The 17849-nt window shown below is 42.2% G+C and overlaps 1 long non-coding RNA gene across 2 annotated transcripts in view; it reads left to right on the top strand.

Annotated features, from left to right (window-relative positions):
- LOC144893679 (uncharacterized) overlaps nt 1–15327 on the top strand; it is a 28566-nt gene extending 13239 nt beyond the window's left edge. The window contains exons 2-5 of one of the 2 annotated variants that reach the window (XR_013624624.1): nt 1980–2054; nt 3405–3444; nt 3567–3609; nt 13329–15327. This is a non-coding gene — a long non-coding RNA (uncharacterized LOC144893679). Of the gene's footprint in view, nt 1–1979; nt 2055–3404; nt 3445–3566; nt 3610–5149; nt 5191–13328 lie in introns of those variants that run through there. The other variant, XR_013624625.1, reaches the window with a different exon arrangement.
- Nucleotides 15328–17849: the final 2522 nt, after the last annotated feature.

Genomic DNA, 17849 nt, shown 5'->3' with positions numbered 1-17849 from the left:
TTTGACCCAATTATTAATTTGACCCAATTCTTCCCCACATTCTCATAATAGAGGCTGGTTGAAAATTAGACTAAAGCTCAAATGGTATTAAAAAAAAGGTTATGGCCTGGACAGACAGACAGACGCACATATTCCTTTATTCTTCGGTGGTTATTTCACCCAATTTGGTACCCGTCTTTCGGCGTATCTATCATATTGATACGGTTCTGAGATTTGTATATATGACATCATTAAAGGTTAAAGGTTTGCCCCCCATAGTTGGTCCACAAGCAACACGTCAGCCCACTTAGAGTATTAGTTATATCATAGTATGTGTAAGAGTAGGCCATTTCCCTAGTAATATCTGAGTTGTGTAAAGAAATGAGCTTAGTTCCTTTCATTTTTGCGGCCACCCTCCAATTCCACCATGGGCATAATCGATCCCACGCCCCATTTTGGCCGATCCCTCCGTGTGTTACGCTTTGGCTGCCAGCGGCATTCGCTGCCCTTGGTTTGCTCGAAACTAGCCCAGTAACACGAGGTAGGCCTAAGAAGAGGGAGGAGCGTGGGGGTCGAGGAGGGGCGGCACCAAGGAGCACGTCAGAGGCTGACGATAAGGGCCATCTGCCAACCAGGGCTCTGAGGGCATGGTGTGATAGGGCGTGGTAAGGGCGCGTCTGGAACGTTCCAGGGAATTCGCTGGGCAGGGCTATATAAGCCTTCGCAAAAGCCCTCAAACAGGACTCGCAGAGAACTTGTCGGCACAGGAGTTATGAGAAGGGAGAGGACTCGCGTGAACAAAACTGTATCCAGAGGACTGGAAGGAGTTGCATTGTATTGAACTATTACGTACGCAGCCACGCGAGTGATTAACCGCCAGAGCCCAGCCCTAACGTTCGCCCCGTAATTATCCAGTGCGCGAAAACGACACGCGGAGAGCTCCTGCCGTCTCTATTTCATTTACTTTGAGGTGCGAGCTGGGGACCGGAGGGAGAGCTGCCCGGACGCCATCCCTGGACGTGGCTGACCATCAACCTGTTCGTCTGCAATCCCCGTGTGAGTGTGTCTGAGTGTGAACGGGCCCGTTTGTCCAGGGAATAAGTTAAGACTGTGATTCAGGCTGCACTGTGTCTTCTTCTTCTGATCATTGTACATCGTGTAAATAAATCTTGTTATTCCTTTTCTTCCAATTCGACCGTTACTGTGATTTCCATCATTGGGTAAGCGTGGCACGACTAAGAACTGCTTGGATCGGGGTCTAGTCATTGATAACGGCTCGGGTCACGGGTTCGCTACCGCTCGGCGTATCCACCAACACCCATGATTCGTGTGGGGCTTATTTCCTCGTTTCTGGGCAGCGCGAGTAATTAGGTATTAGTGATTAGTCCTACGACCCTATTTCGCGCTGTCCGGGAAGGACGTCATAGGTCCCGGGTCCCGTCGGTTAGTCAAAGACAAGGGGACTAATCCCCCCTTGGTAAGGGGAAAAGACCGGCGCCGAGAGCCACAACAATATTATATCGTCCTTTCAAAAGTGAACATGCTATCATTGCAAAATTTGTCAGATGTGTGTGATGTCAACAAATTACATTTATAATATGTACGAAGGTTAACCTGCACCTGCATTTAACCTGCACTCGATGTTAACCTGCATTTGTTTGCTTTCTTTTTTAAATGTTAAATTGAAGGGAATTGCAGTTGTCTTGTTTTTATTTTATTCTATTCCAAAATTGCATGTATGCCTCTGTCCCATGCCGTTACAAATCATTGGGACTGATGCGCAGCCATTTTGGAACACGTACTTTCACCTATTCATCGCTTTGAAATATTCTCACCCAGGTGCTCCTTCGGTGGTTCAAAAATATGTAAAATGCACAAAGACAGATCCAAAGACAAAGCCTTATATAGCGTTGCAATGTTTGTCATGTGTTTTTTGTTTCTCTTCTAGAGTGCTTGAATAGTACCGATTTGAAAATAGAGCATATGTGCTTTGTTTCTAGATGGAACTTTCCTCCATCCGCAGTGTAACGGCAGCCTTGCGTGGATTGCAGTGCATGGTGACAGCTGTGAACAAGGTAACCCAATCCTTACCCTGCGCTCGCGAATCGAAAAGCAGGGTTAGGCTTTTCCAAAGGAAGATGTTAGGTTAGGCACGTTAGGTTTACACGATGTTAGGTTAGGCTGCGTACGTGCGTATCTGCATTTTTAAAATTCATTTTCTCGGCAACCGTTGGTCCGATTGACAGGCAATTTTACCATAGGAGTGCCTCCGCCTGTATAATTTTTTTTCTTCAGAATTATGACGTCATAGGTCACGTGGTGCAGATGCCATCTTGGAAAAATGTTACACCTCTATATCTCCGAAACAGGTCAATGGAGAAAATTGAAACAAGGCTCATTCTGAAGTACTCCCTTTGGGGAATAAGATATGTTAATAATGATGTCATCGGTGCCTTCATTATGACGTCATAATTCGACAAGTACAATGCTCGATCTGATCAGTATGAAAAATGTTTTTCTCTGCAACTGTTAGTCTGATGGACACAATAATTTCACCATAGAAGCACCTTCCTCCTGTAGATTTTATTTAAATGTTAATTATGATGTCATAGGTCACGTGGTACAGCTGCCATCTTGGAAAAATAAAAAAACCTTGCACCTCTATATATCCAAAACCGCTCCATGGAAAAAATTGAAACATAGCTCATTGTAAAGAACTCCATATGGGGAATAAGGGTTGTTAACAATGACATAATTAGTGCCTTAATTATGACGTCATAATTTGACAGGACAACGCTTAATCCGATCAGTTTGAAATTTATTGAGCGTGATCTCCGCAACAATTATATTGGAGAATATATATTTATGATGTAATCGCTCACGTGGTCTGGCAGCCATATTATTGGATCAAAGAAAAAAAAAACCCCTTCAAAAACAGAAGAGTTGGCTCTGACCAAGTTGACTGCGCAGGGTAGGTATTCTATGAATACCATCTAGTTGCCTAGAGCTTCCGGATTTTAGCTCTGGAGCCTGCTCAGGGCGGATGAGCTGAGTCGTAGATCTTTTTGTTGAGTATGAGAATGGTTTGGCACCTCTATGCCAAGAATGGTTTGGCACCTCTTATTTGGCACCGACCATCCTACCACTCTGTACATATTTATGGTAATGTGCTGATTTATACAGAACACCAAAATGTTCAACAGATCCCGCATGTATCTCGTATATAGTCATATCTGGCAGATCTGCTTCTCGTGGTCTCTGTGGAAGTTGTTTTGCTTTTGACCATCGGCGATGTGCCGTCAACGTCGATGTATCAATTGCAGTTTGTTCTGTTGTTGGATAACCTTCTTTGCATGCAGAAAATCCTTTTTATTTCCATTCCGTTAGAGAGAAAAACAAAACGTTTTTTCATTCCTTTGTTGCAGGACCTGCACACTGTGAAGGTGAATTACGAGAATCTTACAAGTACGTCTTGTTGTTGTTTTTCCAGTTTGACAAGCATGCCTGATTAGCGTGCAGATTGTATACCATTTGTGAGTGAGAAGGATAAGCATTGCCTTTGTTGAGTCAACTTTGTGTTCCTTCAGGAATCAATACCGGCTGGGAAATTTTCTTCAAGGGCTCGAGGAGGTGAATTGAGACAGCGGATCGACGCTTTTTCTTTCTGGTCTCTACCGTTTCATTATTATATATATATATATATATATATATATATATATATATATATATATATATATATATATTCCTTTTTTGAGGTTTGTATCATGCCTGGACATTAACTTGTTTGTGAGTCCGACTTTGTATTTGTATTGACCTTTGGACAATCGTTATTCTCGAGGTTGAGCCTTTGGCAACTGTTTTTCTTGAAAACTGCCAATGTGCGAAAGTATTAAAATGTAATGCTCCTGTTTTTCCTTGCTCCATTGTTTGCTTGTCAAATTAGTTGTGATCGAGCCATGTTGTGCCAATTTTTCAATCCCTGCATTCCTAAACTATACACACATCCTTGAACGGTGGATTTTGTACATTCAGAGGCAATACGAGTCTGTTAACAACTTTGTGAACAAAATGGGCGTCATCTACCACAAATGACCCCGTTCCCAAGCATTCCCTTTTTCAGTTTATTGTTAAATATTCCCCCCCCCCCCCTCTCTTCCTCACCTCTTCCTTTGGTAGCTGTCGGTTGGGTAATTACTTTTCCGTTTGTTTGCCATTTACCTCTTCCTCTTCTTGCTGTGTTTCAGCCTGTGTGCAGCTTGTTCACCCCCACGTGTCCTTCTTTGTGCCCATCCCCTTGATCTCACTCTCACTTCTATTCTGCTGATAGTGCTTTTCCCTCTTTACATCTGCTCCATTCTGCTCGAGCTCTTCCACGAGCTTCGACCATGCTTTCAAGATAAAAGTGAGGTGACTCTAACTTTTTGAGCGTGAGCCCTCGTCAGAGTAAAAAGCCTTTTTTGATCCAATGACCAGGAGTTAGCACTCGGCATGTCCACAGAGCTTCGCTATCAATATACAGTACCAACGGCTTTGGGTTTATCATACCTGTCCAACGATGCAAGCCCACAGGTGTTTACACGTAGGCTTAATATCCCATAACGTACAGCTACCTTGATCTGCTTTTGTAGCCACGTTGTCATAAAAACAACTTTAACACAGGATTGCGGCTCAAGTAACAAAATAATGTTGGCATCACCCTTTAGTAATACTATCACTTTTATAATACCCACAAGAAGTGAGAATTCGGATTTCAACAAATTCCGTGAAATGTTTTTCTTATCATCCATGTGATAAAGCCGTTGTGAGAAACACTAACAAATCTGCCTTCAATGCGACACGTGATTTTCCTTTTTCCACCAACTTTCCTTCCTTTCAACTTGTTTTTGATTTTGCTGCGAGTTGATTATTTGATAAAATGCTAAGACGTCACGAAGGTCCACAGTAGATCCTTATTTCCTTTACTGCTTTATGGGCATGTCGTAAAATGATCCGTTTATTATTATTATTATTATTTTTATTTTTTTAGCATTTTGTATCATTGTTAATAATTATTCTATAGTTTGGAAGCATTGTGTTTAAGTTGATATCAGTATCAGATTTTTATATCAGATTTGTTTGCATTTGTAAAATTTCGACATGGTGACTGGTTTATTGAAAACATGTTTTTCAGCGATGATTGACTGGTTTGAGGAGAGTTGTGGGTGTAAAGTATTTTCAGAAAACAAGAATGGCCTTTCATCCTCACTGCCCTAAGGCCATAATGTGTCATCCATGATATGCGAACTTCAGAACCCAGATTACCCGCCCCCCCGCCCCCCCGCTTATGGTTAATGAACCAGCCATTGATGGAACTAAAACTTAATAATCCAAATTCCTATTTGAGTTTGAGCCCCTGTTTTTGGGGGTTTCCCCCCCCCCCCTTTTTAAGGCCATTTTCCCTGCTAGAGTGGGGGTTAGCCTTGCGGACCCCATGACGATCATCATGGTTTACTTTTTGAGGCAATGTTTTTATGGCCGGATGCCCTTCCTGACGCCAACCCTTTAGTCGCCTCTTACGACCACCAGGTGGGTTGACTCAGTCTGTCATCCTTCTTAGGTCAGCAGAGTGAGTATCGGCTTACCGGGAACAGGGGGCACTGCATCAGCGGGGGTGGTAAGCAAAGAACCGTGCTCCCAGCAATGATGCAACCAGCAGCCACAGGCTACATATGAAATGATGATGATCAAAAGCCCCTTTACTGCTCTGGTTTGCAGGTACAGTGTCCTCACCATTAGGTTACATTTATTACCTTACCTGAAGCAAATAACAAGCTCAAAGAGAAATGCTTCCACATGTCTCATGCTATCAAACCCTGCCATTGACCCACCGTTCTGTACCAACCTTAAGCTCATGTTAGTACTTTGGGGGCGAGGGGTGGGATATCTAATTGCTATGAAAACACTATTACAATTTTCATACCATAATGCTTCCAATGAAAATAAATGTTTGTACAAGCTAGTGGTGATGACAGGCGCAGCAACGAACCTACATCTGTTGAACTAACTATTTTTGGAAAAAGTTATTTGCTGATCATCAACACATATATTGGCTTCAACCCACCAGAGAGATGTAATAGTTGCTTTGACTTTCCCACGTCCTTCCATAAAAAAAAAAAGCAGAAAAAAACAAGCGAGTCGTGTTCACCATTTAAACTTGACCACATATACTATCAGATTTTGTCACCAGGTTACCTCAGTGATGGTAAAAAGATGTATCAGCTGGTACTAGGAACAAACCAGCACAATAGGTATACAAAACAAAATATAGTTTCTAGTTTCAGAACAAAAACACAAATACTGAAACTGTGTGGGCTGGGATTTAGTTTCAGGAACATTTTCATTCTACATGTGGGTGACCCAACAACCCGACGTGGAGATCGGTTTCTGAGATTTGGGACATGGAATGTAGGGACAATGACAGGGAGATCAGGAGAAGTGGTGGAAGTATTGGTCAGAAGAAGTGGACATATGTTGTGTGCAGGAGACGAGATGGAAGGGAAGTGGTGTGAGAATGGTGAAGGGTAGGCAGGGACAGAAATACAAGTTTGTGTGGCAAGGATGCCCATCATCCCATCATTGATGATGGATGATGATGATGTGGATGATGGGAGGGCGTGAATGGTGTTTGTGTCCTGTTTTCTGAGGAGTTTGTGGACAGTGTGGTGAGTGTGACTAGAGTGAGTGAAAGGTTGATGATGGTGAAAATGATGATTGGAAAGCTCTTGGTGAACATCATCTCGGGATATGCTCCGCAGGTTGGTCGGAGCGATGAAGAGAAGGACAAGTTCTGGTGTGCTATAGAGAAGCTGATGGAAAACGTGAAAGATGAGGAAGTTGTTGTGGTAGGAGGAGACCTAAATTGACATGTGGGAAGGAATATGGACGGTTTTGAGGGAGTTCATGGGGGTTACGGATATGGTGTGATAAATGGAGAAGGTGAAAGGATTTTGGAGTTTGCTGATGGAGCTGATTTGTTGATTTGTAATACTCGGTTCCAGAAAGAGGATAATAAGCTTGTTACATACACGTCAGGTGGGTCGACGACAACCGTTGACTACCTGCTGGTGTGTAGGCGAGATAGCGGGCACCTCCGGGACACAAAGGTGATCCCGGGGGAGGAGGCTGTTTCACAGCACCACTTCGTTGTCTGCGACATAAGGGTGAAAGGTGCGAGGAGAGCTCGGCGGGTGAAGTACCAACCGAGAATGAAGGTGTGGAGGTTGAAAGAGGTGACAGTGAGGGAGGCATTAAAAGAGAGGCTGCGTATGGTGGAGGATGATGTGGTTGAGCTTGAAAGTGGTTGGATGTCAATGAAAGATAGTCTGTTGGGAGCCGTTGTTGAGGTATGTGGATGGACAAAAGGACCACCGAGGCACTCGGAAACATGGTGGTGGGATGATGAAGTTGGAAAGAAGATTGACGAGAAGAGGAAGAAGTTCAAGGAGTGGCAGAAGGTGAAGGGTATGGGGGCAGAAAAGGCAGAGCATGAAAGTTATAAGGCAGCCAGGAAGGCTGCAAATAAAGAGTTAGCAAAGGCACAGGAGGCATGTAGGAAAATGTTCGGAGAACGCTTGGATTCGGAAGAGGGTCAGAGCGGTATTCAGGATTGCAAAGCAGATAGCGAAAGAGAGGTGTGATGTGATGGGGGTGAGTTGCTTGAAGGATGAAGTGGGACAAATCGTTGTGGACCCAGATGGAATTAAAGGAAGATGGAAGAGATATATGGAAATACTGTTGAATGCAGAGAATGAATGGGATGGCAACATAAAGAGTAACCCAGTTTTAGGACCGGCAGAGAAGATAACCGAGAAGGAAGTTGAGGAAGCAATAAAAGCAATGAAGAGTAGAAAAGCGGGAGGGCCGACGGGAGTTGTGGGAGATATGTTGAAGGCAGCGGGAAATTGGGGTGTGAAGAGAATGACAGAGATCTGCAATCTGGTGGTGAAAGAAGGCCGCATTCCAGTGGATTGGGAACTGAGTACCCTCATCCCTCTATACAAGGGGAAAGGTGACCATCTGGACTGTGGCTCGTATCGAGCGATAAAGTTATTGGAGCATGGAATGAAGGTATTGGATAGGGTGTTGGAGAGGAGGATAAGGAAGAAAGTGAAGATTGACAAAATGCAGTTTGGATTTATGCCACAAAGAGGAACGACAGACGTGCTTTGTGAGGCAGTTGCAGGAGAAGTATATGGAGAAGAGGAAGAAGTTGTTTCTTGGGTTTGTTGATCTGGAGAAAGCATTCGATAGGGTTCCACATGAAGTAGTGACATTGGCATTGAGGAAGTTAGGAGAGGAGGAATGGTTGATCAGAGTAGTGATGGCAATGTACAAAAGAGCACGCACAGCTGTAAGGACGAAGGACGGGAACAGTGGTGAGTTTGAGGTGAACGTGGGAGTGCATCAGGGGTTGGTACTAAGTCCACTACTATTTGTAGCTGTGATGGAGGTCCTGGCTCAGAACGTAAAGGAGGGTTTACCGTGGGAGTTGTTGTATGCAGATGATCTGGTGTTGATTGTAGAAAGTATGGATGGACTGAAGGAGAAGATGAACAAGTGGAAGGAATGTATGGAGACAAAAGGTCTGAAGGTGAATATCGGAAAAACGAAGGTGATGGCAAGTGGTAAAGCATGTGGTGAGGTGGAAAGAACTGGGAAGTGGCCATGTGCTGTGTGCAGGAAGGGTGTCGGAGTGAACTCCATTCAATGTACAATGTGTGCTGAGTGGGTTCATCAAAAATGTTGTGGTTTGAGAGGATCATTAACCAGTGTGGCAGCTACATTCAAGTGTAAGGTGTGCACAGAGGGAGCTGCAGATGGAGGAAATGTTGAGTTGGATCTTGGAGATGGTGTGAAGCTGGAAGGTGTGAAAACATTTTGTTACCTTGGAGACATGCTGAATGGAGAAGGTCGATCAGACTCGGCAACGGTTGCTCGAGTGAGATGTGCATGGAAGAAGTTTCGGGAACTGAGTGGCGTGCTGACGAGGAGGGGAGTGTCATTGAAGCTGAAGGGACAGGTGTATGCTGCATGTGTGAGAAGTGTTATGATTTATGGGAGAGAGACATGGGTAATGAACGTAGAGCAGCAACGAAAGCTGGAAAGGGTGGAAATGCGAATGGTTCGGTGGATGTGTGGAGTATCGTTGAGAGAGAGGAAGACAAATGATGAATTGCGAAAGATGATGGGAATAGAGCCTGTGATGGATGCTGTGAAGAGAAACAGGTTGAGATGGTTTGGTCATGTGTTGAGGAAGGATGAAAGTGACTGGTTGAAAAGAGTGATGGAAATGAATGTAGAAGGAAGTAGAGGACGGGGAAGACCGAGAAAGACTTGGCTAAAGATGGTGGAAGAAGAAATGTTGGCAAGGGGGTTAACAAGGAGAGATGCAGAAAATAGGGCAAAATGGAGAACATTGTCATGGGGACCGCAAGGCTAACCCCCGCTCTTGTAGGAAAAATGGCCTTAAAATGCCTGTTGTTGTGTTGTTGTATGTGGGTGACCCAAAAATCATGAGCCACAGGGTTAATATTGTGTCTACAAATGAAAAAGATATCTGTTTGGACTACAAAAATGCTTTATGATAGCAAAGAGAATTTATTTCTTCATGATGAACAGAGATTAGCTGATTTGATATTTGAATTGCTTTGTGAACTACACTACCAGTCAGAAGTTTTAGAACACCTCAATTTTTCCAGTTTTTATTGAAATTTACGCAGTTTAATGTCTCAATGTACTCTGAAATTAAGCATAGAACAAATAAACACTTGGAGATAAAAAATGAATCGTAGAATCATTTTTTAAACAAAATGTATTTTAAATTTGTGACTCAGCAAAGTAGCCACCTTTTGCAGATATAACCGCCGAACACACTCGTGGCATTCTTTCTACAATGGAAATCAAATATTGTTCGGGAAGTTCTTCCCAACACTGTTGCAGAAGTTCCCACAAATGTGTTGCACTTGTAGGTTGCTTTGCTTTCACCCTTCTGTCCAGTTCATCCCAAACCAGGGTTTAAGTCTGGAGACTGTGCTGGCCATTCCATGATTTGAAGCCTACAGTCTTGTTCTTTTCCTCGAAGGTAGTTTTGACATAGCCTGGAGGTGTGTTTAGGGTCATTATCTTGCTGTAGGATGAACCCTGACCAACTAGGCATATACCAGAGGGTATTGCATGGCGGTGCAAAATGCTGTGGTGGCCCTTTTGGTTCAGGGTGCCAGTCACTCTGTGCAAGTCGCCGACTCTGGATCCAGCAAAAGAGCCCCAGACAATCACACTTCCTCCTCCATGTTTGACAGTTGTTGTCACACACTGAGGAACCATCCTTTCACCTACTCGACTGCGTACAAAAACCCTGCGTGATGAACCAAAGATTTCAAATTTTGATTCATCGGTCCATTAGACCTTCCAGTCTTCAGTAGTCCACTGGCAGTGCTTCATGGCCCAGGCAAGCCTCTTTTTCTTATTTTGCCATCTTAGCAATGGCTTTCTTACTGCCACTCGACCTGTCAAACCTGCAGCTCGAAGTCTTCTCTTCACAGTTGAAACTGAGACTTGCTCACTTCGACCAGTGTTCAGCTGTGCTTGAAGCTGTTGTCCTGTGAGCCGCCTATCACGCAAGCTGTTGACTCTCAGAAACTTGTCTTCTGATTCTGCTGTGGCTTTGGGTCTGCCAGACCTCTTCCTCTCAGAGTTTCCTCCAGTTTCCAATATACTACTTCCTGCAGTGCAATATTGTCCAAATAATGTTTCAGAGGGTGTAATAACAGTCTGTTCCAATACTTCTTTTATACAGACAGGGGTTTGTAATCAAGTAATCAGCAGAGGTTGGGACACCTGTCGGAATTGTTTGCATCAACTTTCAAGGCTTAATTCACTTACGTTGCTGCAGAACAGCTGTAAGTTGTTAACCCATTACTTGTTCCCTGAAGAAGGCCTTTTTGTTTTTTAAACAATATAACTGTGCAATTTACATTATTTTCCCATTTTTGCTAACCTAAACTTTTTTTTTTGAACCTCGAGCAGTTTACTGCTTACCTTTGTACCATTTAAGGTTATTCACTGGACATTAAACTGCGTAAATTTCAATAAAAACTGGAAAAATTGAGGTGTTCTAAAACTTTTGACCGGTAGTGTACATTTGCCAAATACCCGGAAGGAGTTGATTGGTGCAGGGAGTGACAAAGCTCAACCACGAACAAAGAACCACCTTGCGGAGCATGATACGTCGAAGAACCTGGGTTCAGCACAGAGTACGTTACAACGGTGAACCATGCTATATATGGAGCATATACTACTAATAATAATAATAGTAATAATAAACAAGTACAGATACATTCAAAGTACACCGCCGCCATGCCAAATAATTAAATATCCTACAGCGCGGCATTGCCGGGGCGCCTCCGGCGCCCGGCAATACCGCAGTGCAGCTCATTGAGGCTGCATTGGGAGGGAAAGGTGAACACTAATTGTTTGATTAATTGTATAATAAAAATCAATAAAAGATGATCACAAAATATTTTCTTAATCAATTGGCTAATAGCATAACTAAACCACTAGTGCTTCATCCGAAGATGTATCTTTTAGAAATGTAATTAAATAAGTCATTAATAAAAAATTAAATAATTAATTGATTAATCAATAAATAATTAATCAATTAATCAATAAATAATTAAGCAATTAAATGATTAATCAATAAATCAAAAATATCCTTGATAGCCACATCACTTGGTCACTGTCATGTCCAAATATTAGCTTCCCAGCTCAAAAGGTGCCTGAGATATTGGCCAAATGAGAAAGAAAATAAATGAATGATTAATAATAAAAATAAATAAATAATAATCATTAAAAAATTAAATTATTAATCAATTCGGTCACAGAACACATAAACCACCACCATTTCATCAGAATCTGTAACTGGAAAAAAATTTTTTTTTTAGTAATTAATCGAATAATTATATAATGAATCGATTAATTGATTAATTGATTAATCAATAAATCAAAAATATCCTTGATAGCCACATCACTTGGTCACTCATGTCCAAATATTAGCTTCCTAACTCAAAAGGTGCCTGAGTTAATGGTCAGAAGAGAAAGGAAATTTGATTAATTAAATAAGTACTTAATTAATCGCTAATAATTAAATAACTCCTCAATTTATTGATTAATCAAAAAACAAAAAATACCGTTTTTGACAAAGGACTTGCTCACTACTGTGCCGAAATTTCTGCTTCCAAGCTCAAAGGATGGCTGAGATATCGCCTGGACAAACAAACAAACAAGAAAGCAAGAAAACAAACAACCAGAGTGAAAACTGAGTACTCTCTTTCACCGTGCGTCACTGCCGAGCCCCCTTCGGTGCCCAGCAATGACGATTTGCAATGCCTGGAGATGGCATCGGAAAGGTGCGGTGTACAATACAACGGAATAGAAAGGCATTCAATAGAGTTAAATACGACAAACTAGAGAATTAAAAATCTAATAATAATAATAGTTTATTGTCATACAGTTGTAGCCAAAAATGTTGGCACCCTTGCACTTTTTTCAAATAATTCACAATTTCCTGTAAAAATAAGTTGAAATTGACAAAAGTATTTGGTCTCCACAATTCTTTATTTCACTATTAATATTACAGAACCGTTATTTTTGATTCAGAACTTAGTATATCCTTTTAAATCAGAAAATAAAAAGAAATGGCATTGACAAAATTATTGACACCCTTGACTTTATATTTGGTAGCACAGCCTTTGCACAAAATAACTGTAGTCAAGCGCTTCCTTTAGCCATGAATGAGCTTCCTACACCTCTCTACTGGCAGTTTGTCCCACTCTTCTTGTGCAAACTGCTCCAGTTCTCTCAGATTTGAAGGGTGCCCTCTCCCAACTGCTGTTTTCAGATCTCCCCACAGGTGTTCAATGGGATTTAGATCTGGACTCATTGCTGGCTACTTCATAACAGTCCAGTATTGTCTTGAACCATTCCTGGGTGCTTTTTGAACTGTGTTTGGGGTCATTGTCCTGCTGCAAGACCAATGACCTTCGATGTAGACCCAGGTTTCTGACACTGGGTTGAACATTGCACTCCAAAATACCTTGGTAAATTAATGTGGGAAAGGTGGTCTTTTCTTTGAAGGCTTCATTTTGTTTTCTGTAAACATAGAGATGATGTGCTTTACCAAGAGGCTCTAATTTGGTCTCATCTGTCCACAGGACATTCTCCCAGAAGGACTTTGGCTTTTTCAGGTGTGTTTTGGCAAACTCCAGTCTGGCTTTTTTTTTATCAGTGGGGTCTTCCTGGGTCTCCTCCCATAGAACCCTCTTTCATTGAGTTGGCGACGGATGGTGTGCGTTGAAACTGTCGTACCTTGTGTCTGAAGGTCAGCTTGAATCTGTTTGGCAGTTGATTGAGGTGCTTTCTCCACCATTCGAACAATCCTTCTCTGCAATCTTCGATGAAGTTTTCTCTTGCGATCATGTCCAGGGAGGTTGGCTACAGTGCCATGGGCCTTAAACTTCCTGATAACATTGCGTACGGTAGACACAGCACCATCAAGGACTCTGGAGATGGACTTGTCACCTTGAGATTGTCCATGCTTGGCTACAATCTTGTGTCTGACCTCCTCAGATATTATCTGGTTTTTTTCTTTTCTCCATGCTCATTCCGGTACAAACAGTTACATAGAACAGCAAAATGACTCCTTTTCTCTATTCAAACTGGTTGAATGAGTGATTTTTATATTGCAGGCACCTGCAACTCACCATACGTGAGTTCAATTCCAAAGTAAAGGAAAATCACCTTGAAATCTAAATATTTCTAACAACTTCTAAAAGGTGCCAATAATATTGTTCAGGCCATTTTATGATTTCTGTGTGGAATAAGCTAAGATTTAGTATTTTTTTTTTTTTAGCTTTTTTTTTGTTTTGTTCCACTGCAAACCAAAGAAATACATATGTTGATACCAAAAGATGTTTTAATATCTACAATTTTCTTGGAGAAATGGTGCATTATTTGAAAAAAGTGCAAGGGTGCCAATATTTTTGGCCACGACTGTATGTGTGCAATGTGCATACAATGAGAAGTACTTTGACAGTGTGTGCTTAAAAATTATATTGAATAAGAAATATTCATTTTGAAAAGAGCTTTAAAACAACATTTTGGTGATGAAATGAAATGAGTGGGATGGTTTAAAATAATCCATAACCATTCTTTCGATGCTTACGAAACTAGAGACAGATTCATTGAGGGTGCGGATTGCAGTTGGGTAAAAGATGTCGTGCAAGCGATTACAGTTGGTCTTGATGGACCGACCGATAACGTTTACCGAACAAGTTCAAAAATATGCGCTGGGTCGAGCTCATCCCAGACGATAGCTTTCGCTCTTTTCGCTACTCGACTGGAGTGCAGGCTCTCGATGGAATGCAGATCACACCCAATAATTTTACAAGACGTCTGTTCGTGTTACGTTGAGTTTGGGTTGGTCTTCCTGCGTCGAGCTACCATACCAACCAGTGAAAGACAGTGAGGACACTATCACTGACCGATATAACTTTCTAAACATAGGAGGAAGAAGAATATAGGATGAGAAACCGCAACTCGCACGATATTATGTTGAACCGCACCTCTGAATACACAACAAAGAACCTTATCTTACATGGAGCATGACGCAAGCAAGAACTACACCTCGTACAATATGCTGGGCCTTTGCACAGAGCACGATGCACAAAAACGATGAACTAGGATTACCATACTGCAAACAACTGCACCTTACAAACCTGACCTTGGCATAGAGCAGGATATAATGAAAGTGCACAATGGTGTGTGTCGTTGGTTGTTATCTCCATAATTTGGGTTTTATAAGGTCCTCCCAGGACCCGAAGCATCCACCCCCACTTCGGTCAAGGATTGCGATCCATGGGCTAAGTTGTGAAGTTTTCTTGTTCTCAAGTTTTGGTCCAAGGGCTTTTTTCGGGATTGTCACTGAGCCTCTCTGTAAGGTTCTTTTTTTCATCTTTCCCGTTTCTCCAATTATTTCCCGTTTCTCCAACCATCTCTTATCCTCCCCCATCCAAAACCTTGATCTTTTCTACCCCCGCTAATTTCGGTCCCCTTGTGTTTTATACCTCTTCCCCTCCCCCCCCCCTCCCCTTCCCATGCCTCCTGCCCCCAAGCCCTCTCCCTCCCACACTTCTCCCTGCTCTCAAATGTTGTGGTTGTGTGCTTCCCCTTCTCTCCCCATCTTGTCTTCCGCTCCCTCTTTTTGTATATTTTGTTTGTCTGGTTGATTTGTTTGTGAAATAAATGTTAGCTCTTTCACGAGCCTCGATTCAGTATACAAAAAAATCACTGGTACAATATTAGTCCTCTTCAGCTTCCAGGATCTTTTCATTTCATTATTGAGGTCTTGGTATTTGACCTTTTTCTTGACTTCTGCATGATTTAGGCCAAAATCGCTGGGTGTGTGTGTGTTTTTTAGTTATCATATCCTGTAGTATTTAGCAGCAGTCTATATGATTAACGGTTCCAGCGTAGTCTAAAAATCCTTGAAATTCCTTAAATTTTGTACGGCTTTTCAAGACCTTGAAAGTCGAATATACATCAGGCTTGCAGTACCGCAACACCAGTATCTATCATCCATCCACACACAAATCATGCTAATGTCCTTTTACTGCTCTATCTTCTCAAGTGGTTGTCCGAATTTAATAAATAAGTAAACTATTACAACCCTGAACATGGTGACTGCAATATAATCTGCCCCAGCCATGCCACGTGTTATTTTGATATGAGCCCTGGGCATGAATCATTCCTGATGGAAAGATCTGCTATATATCTTGTATCACGAGATTCAGTGGAGTAATGTTTGAAGCATCCTCTGAGTCTGGAAGGCTAACTGGTTAAAACCACATCGGAGTCATCCTGAACTTGTTAGCTCACCTGGAACGAAGTTCAGGGGAGCTTATGCGATGGCGTGTTGTCCGTCCGTCAGTCCGTAAACACTTGAAACTTCTCCGAAACCGCTGATGGGATTGCGACCACATTTGGCACAAATGATATTTGTTTTGTTGTGAGTAAAGTTTGTTCACGGCATTAAAAAAAAATCGGGGTCTAAGGGAGTTTACCTGGGTCAAAGTGGATCCAGGTTTGACCGCCCAAAATAGGCGTTTGCTTTCTTTTCTGAAACTACACATACAATTTTGTTGAAACTTAACCACAACCTTCACCACCCATGCTGTACCATTGTTTTGTTCACGGCATTGAAAAAAATCTGCCCCTTTAGGGGTCTATGGGGGTTTGCCCCCCAAAATAGGTATTTGCTTTCTTCTCAGAAACTACACACACGATTTCGATTAAATTTGACCACAACCTTCACCACCCATGATGTACCAAAGTATGTTCACGGCATTTTAAAAAATCTGCCCCATTAGGGGTTCCAAGGGGGTGGAGGGGGGCTGGGTTGCCCCCCAAAATAGGTATTTGCTTTCTTCTCAGAAACTACACACGCAATTTCGATGACACTTCACCACAAACTTAATCACCCATGATGTACCAATGTTTTTTTAAGGGATTAGAAAAATTGGGGTCTTAGGAGGTATTTGGGGGAGGGGGGCTGCCCCCCAAAATAGGTAGTTTTTTATTTGTTTGTTTAAAGTCTTATGATTATGTTAGTTTGATTCCACATGCTGCCCTGTCTTCTAGCAACCATTGAAATTGGTTTAAAATACCCTTAGTCGGTGCAGTGTACTGTTTATTCAATCAGGTGAGCACCAGGGGTATTGCCCCTCGGTTTATATATAGATTTTTGTTAATCCTCTATTTATTTACTTTTCGACACGTACTGTAATCTAAAAAGGTTGCTGCTGTGATTTTCCTTAGTTTATGAGTTTGTTGCTTTCTTCATAAAGAAAATGAGAACTTTCTTTATAAAGTTTACAAAAAGGAGAAAATTGGTGGGGGAGGGGCAGATTGGTCTGCGAGGTTGTTTTCCCTGGGAGGCGAGGATTATTTCCTGCCCATGACGTGACTTTGGGAACCCTGAGCATGTATGTAAATTTTGAGGGAAATTTGACATTTTTGTATTTTCCAAGGTTCAGACATACATGATGATGGTGTGAGTTGTCACTTTCGACGAATCTCTTCCCTTCCTTGGCGTGCTCACTAAGCATTGTGCATTGTCTAATGTGGGTCCCACAGCGTCTACTGCAAATATTGCAGCTATAGACTGGTCTATCCAAAAACCTGCCAACGTCTATCTCCTTGCGGAGATTGACGTTGGCAGGTTTTCTTTTCTTGCCTCCGCTGTCTCTCGATAGCAACTCTCCCAGATTCAAGGTGGTCCAGGCCTTTGCGGAAAATGTTTGCACCTCCAAGGTAGCAGAACGTATCTACAACTTTGATTGGCGTGTCATCGATGGTAATGGATGGGACGTATACGCACCTTCTAGTCTCGGCTGAAGCACCTTCTGGTCCATATCTTTGAGATTATGACTGAAGAGTGCGCAGTCATCGGCGAAAAGTAGATCACGGTGCAACATTTCGTGATTCTGAACTTGGCCTTCAGATGCTGCAAATTAAAGACACGACCGTCGGTGCGAAAATGGATCATCACTCCCCGGGTGCAATTTTCGAAGGCATCATGAAGCATAGAGTAAAACGCAGTGCTAGATAATTGGGGAGCTAGGACACAGCCTTGCTTTCATAATCATGATTATTATATGGATGTAAAAGGTAATCTAGTGGGGCAACTTAGCATAACAATTGTGCATTTTGTGAGGAAAGCACCAAATTTGGCACACTAGTAGACTATCATATTATGAAAAGATCTGGATATTGGGCCA

The sequence above is a fragment of the Myxine glutinosa genome, chromosome 9 (assembly GCF_964187855.1).
Source record: "Myxine glutinosa chromosome 9, kmMyxGlut1.1, whole genome shotgun sequence".
Taxonomy (NCBI): Eukaryota; Metazoa; Chordata; class Myxini; order Myxiniformes; family Myxinidae; genus Myxine; species Myxine glutinosa.
Note: the sequence above shows the minus strand (reverse complement) of the source record. Positions and strands in the feature narration are given on the sequence as shown.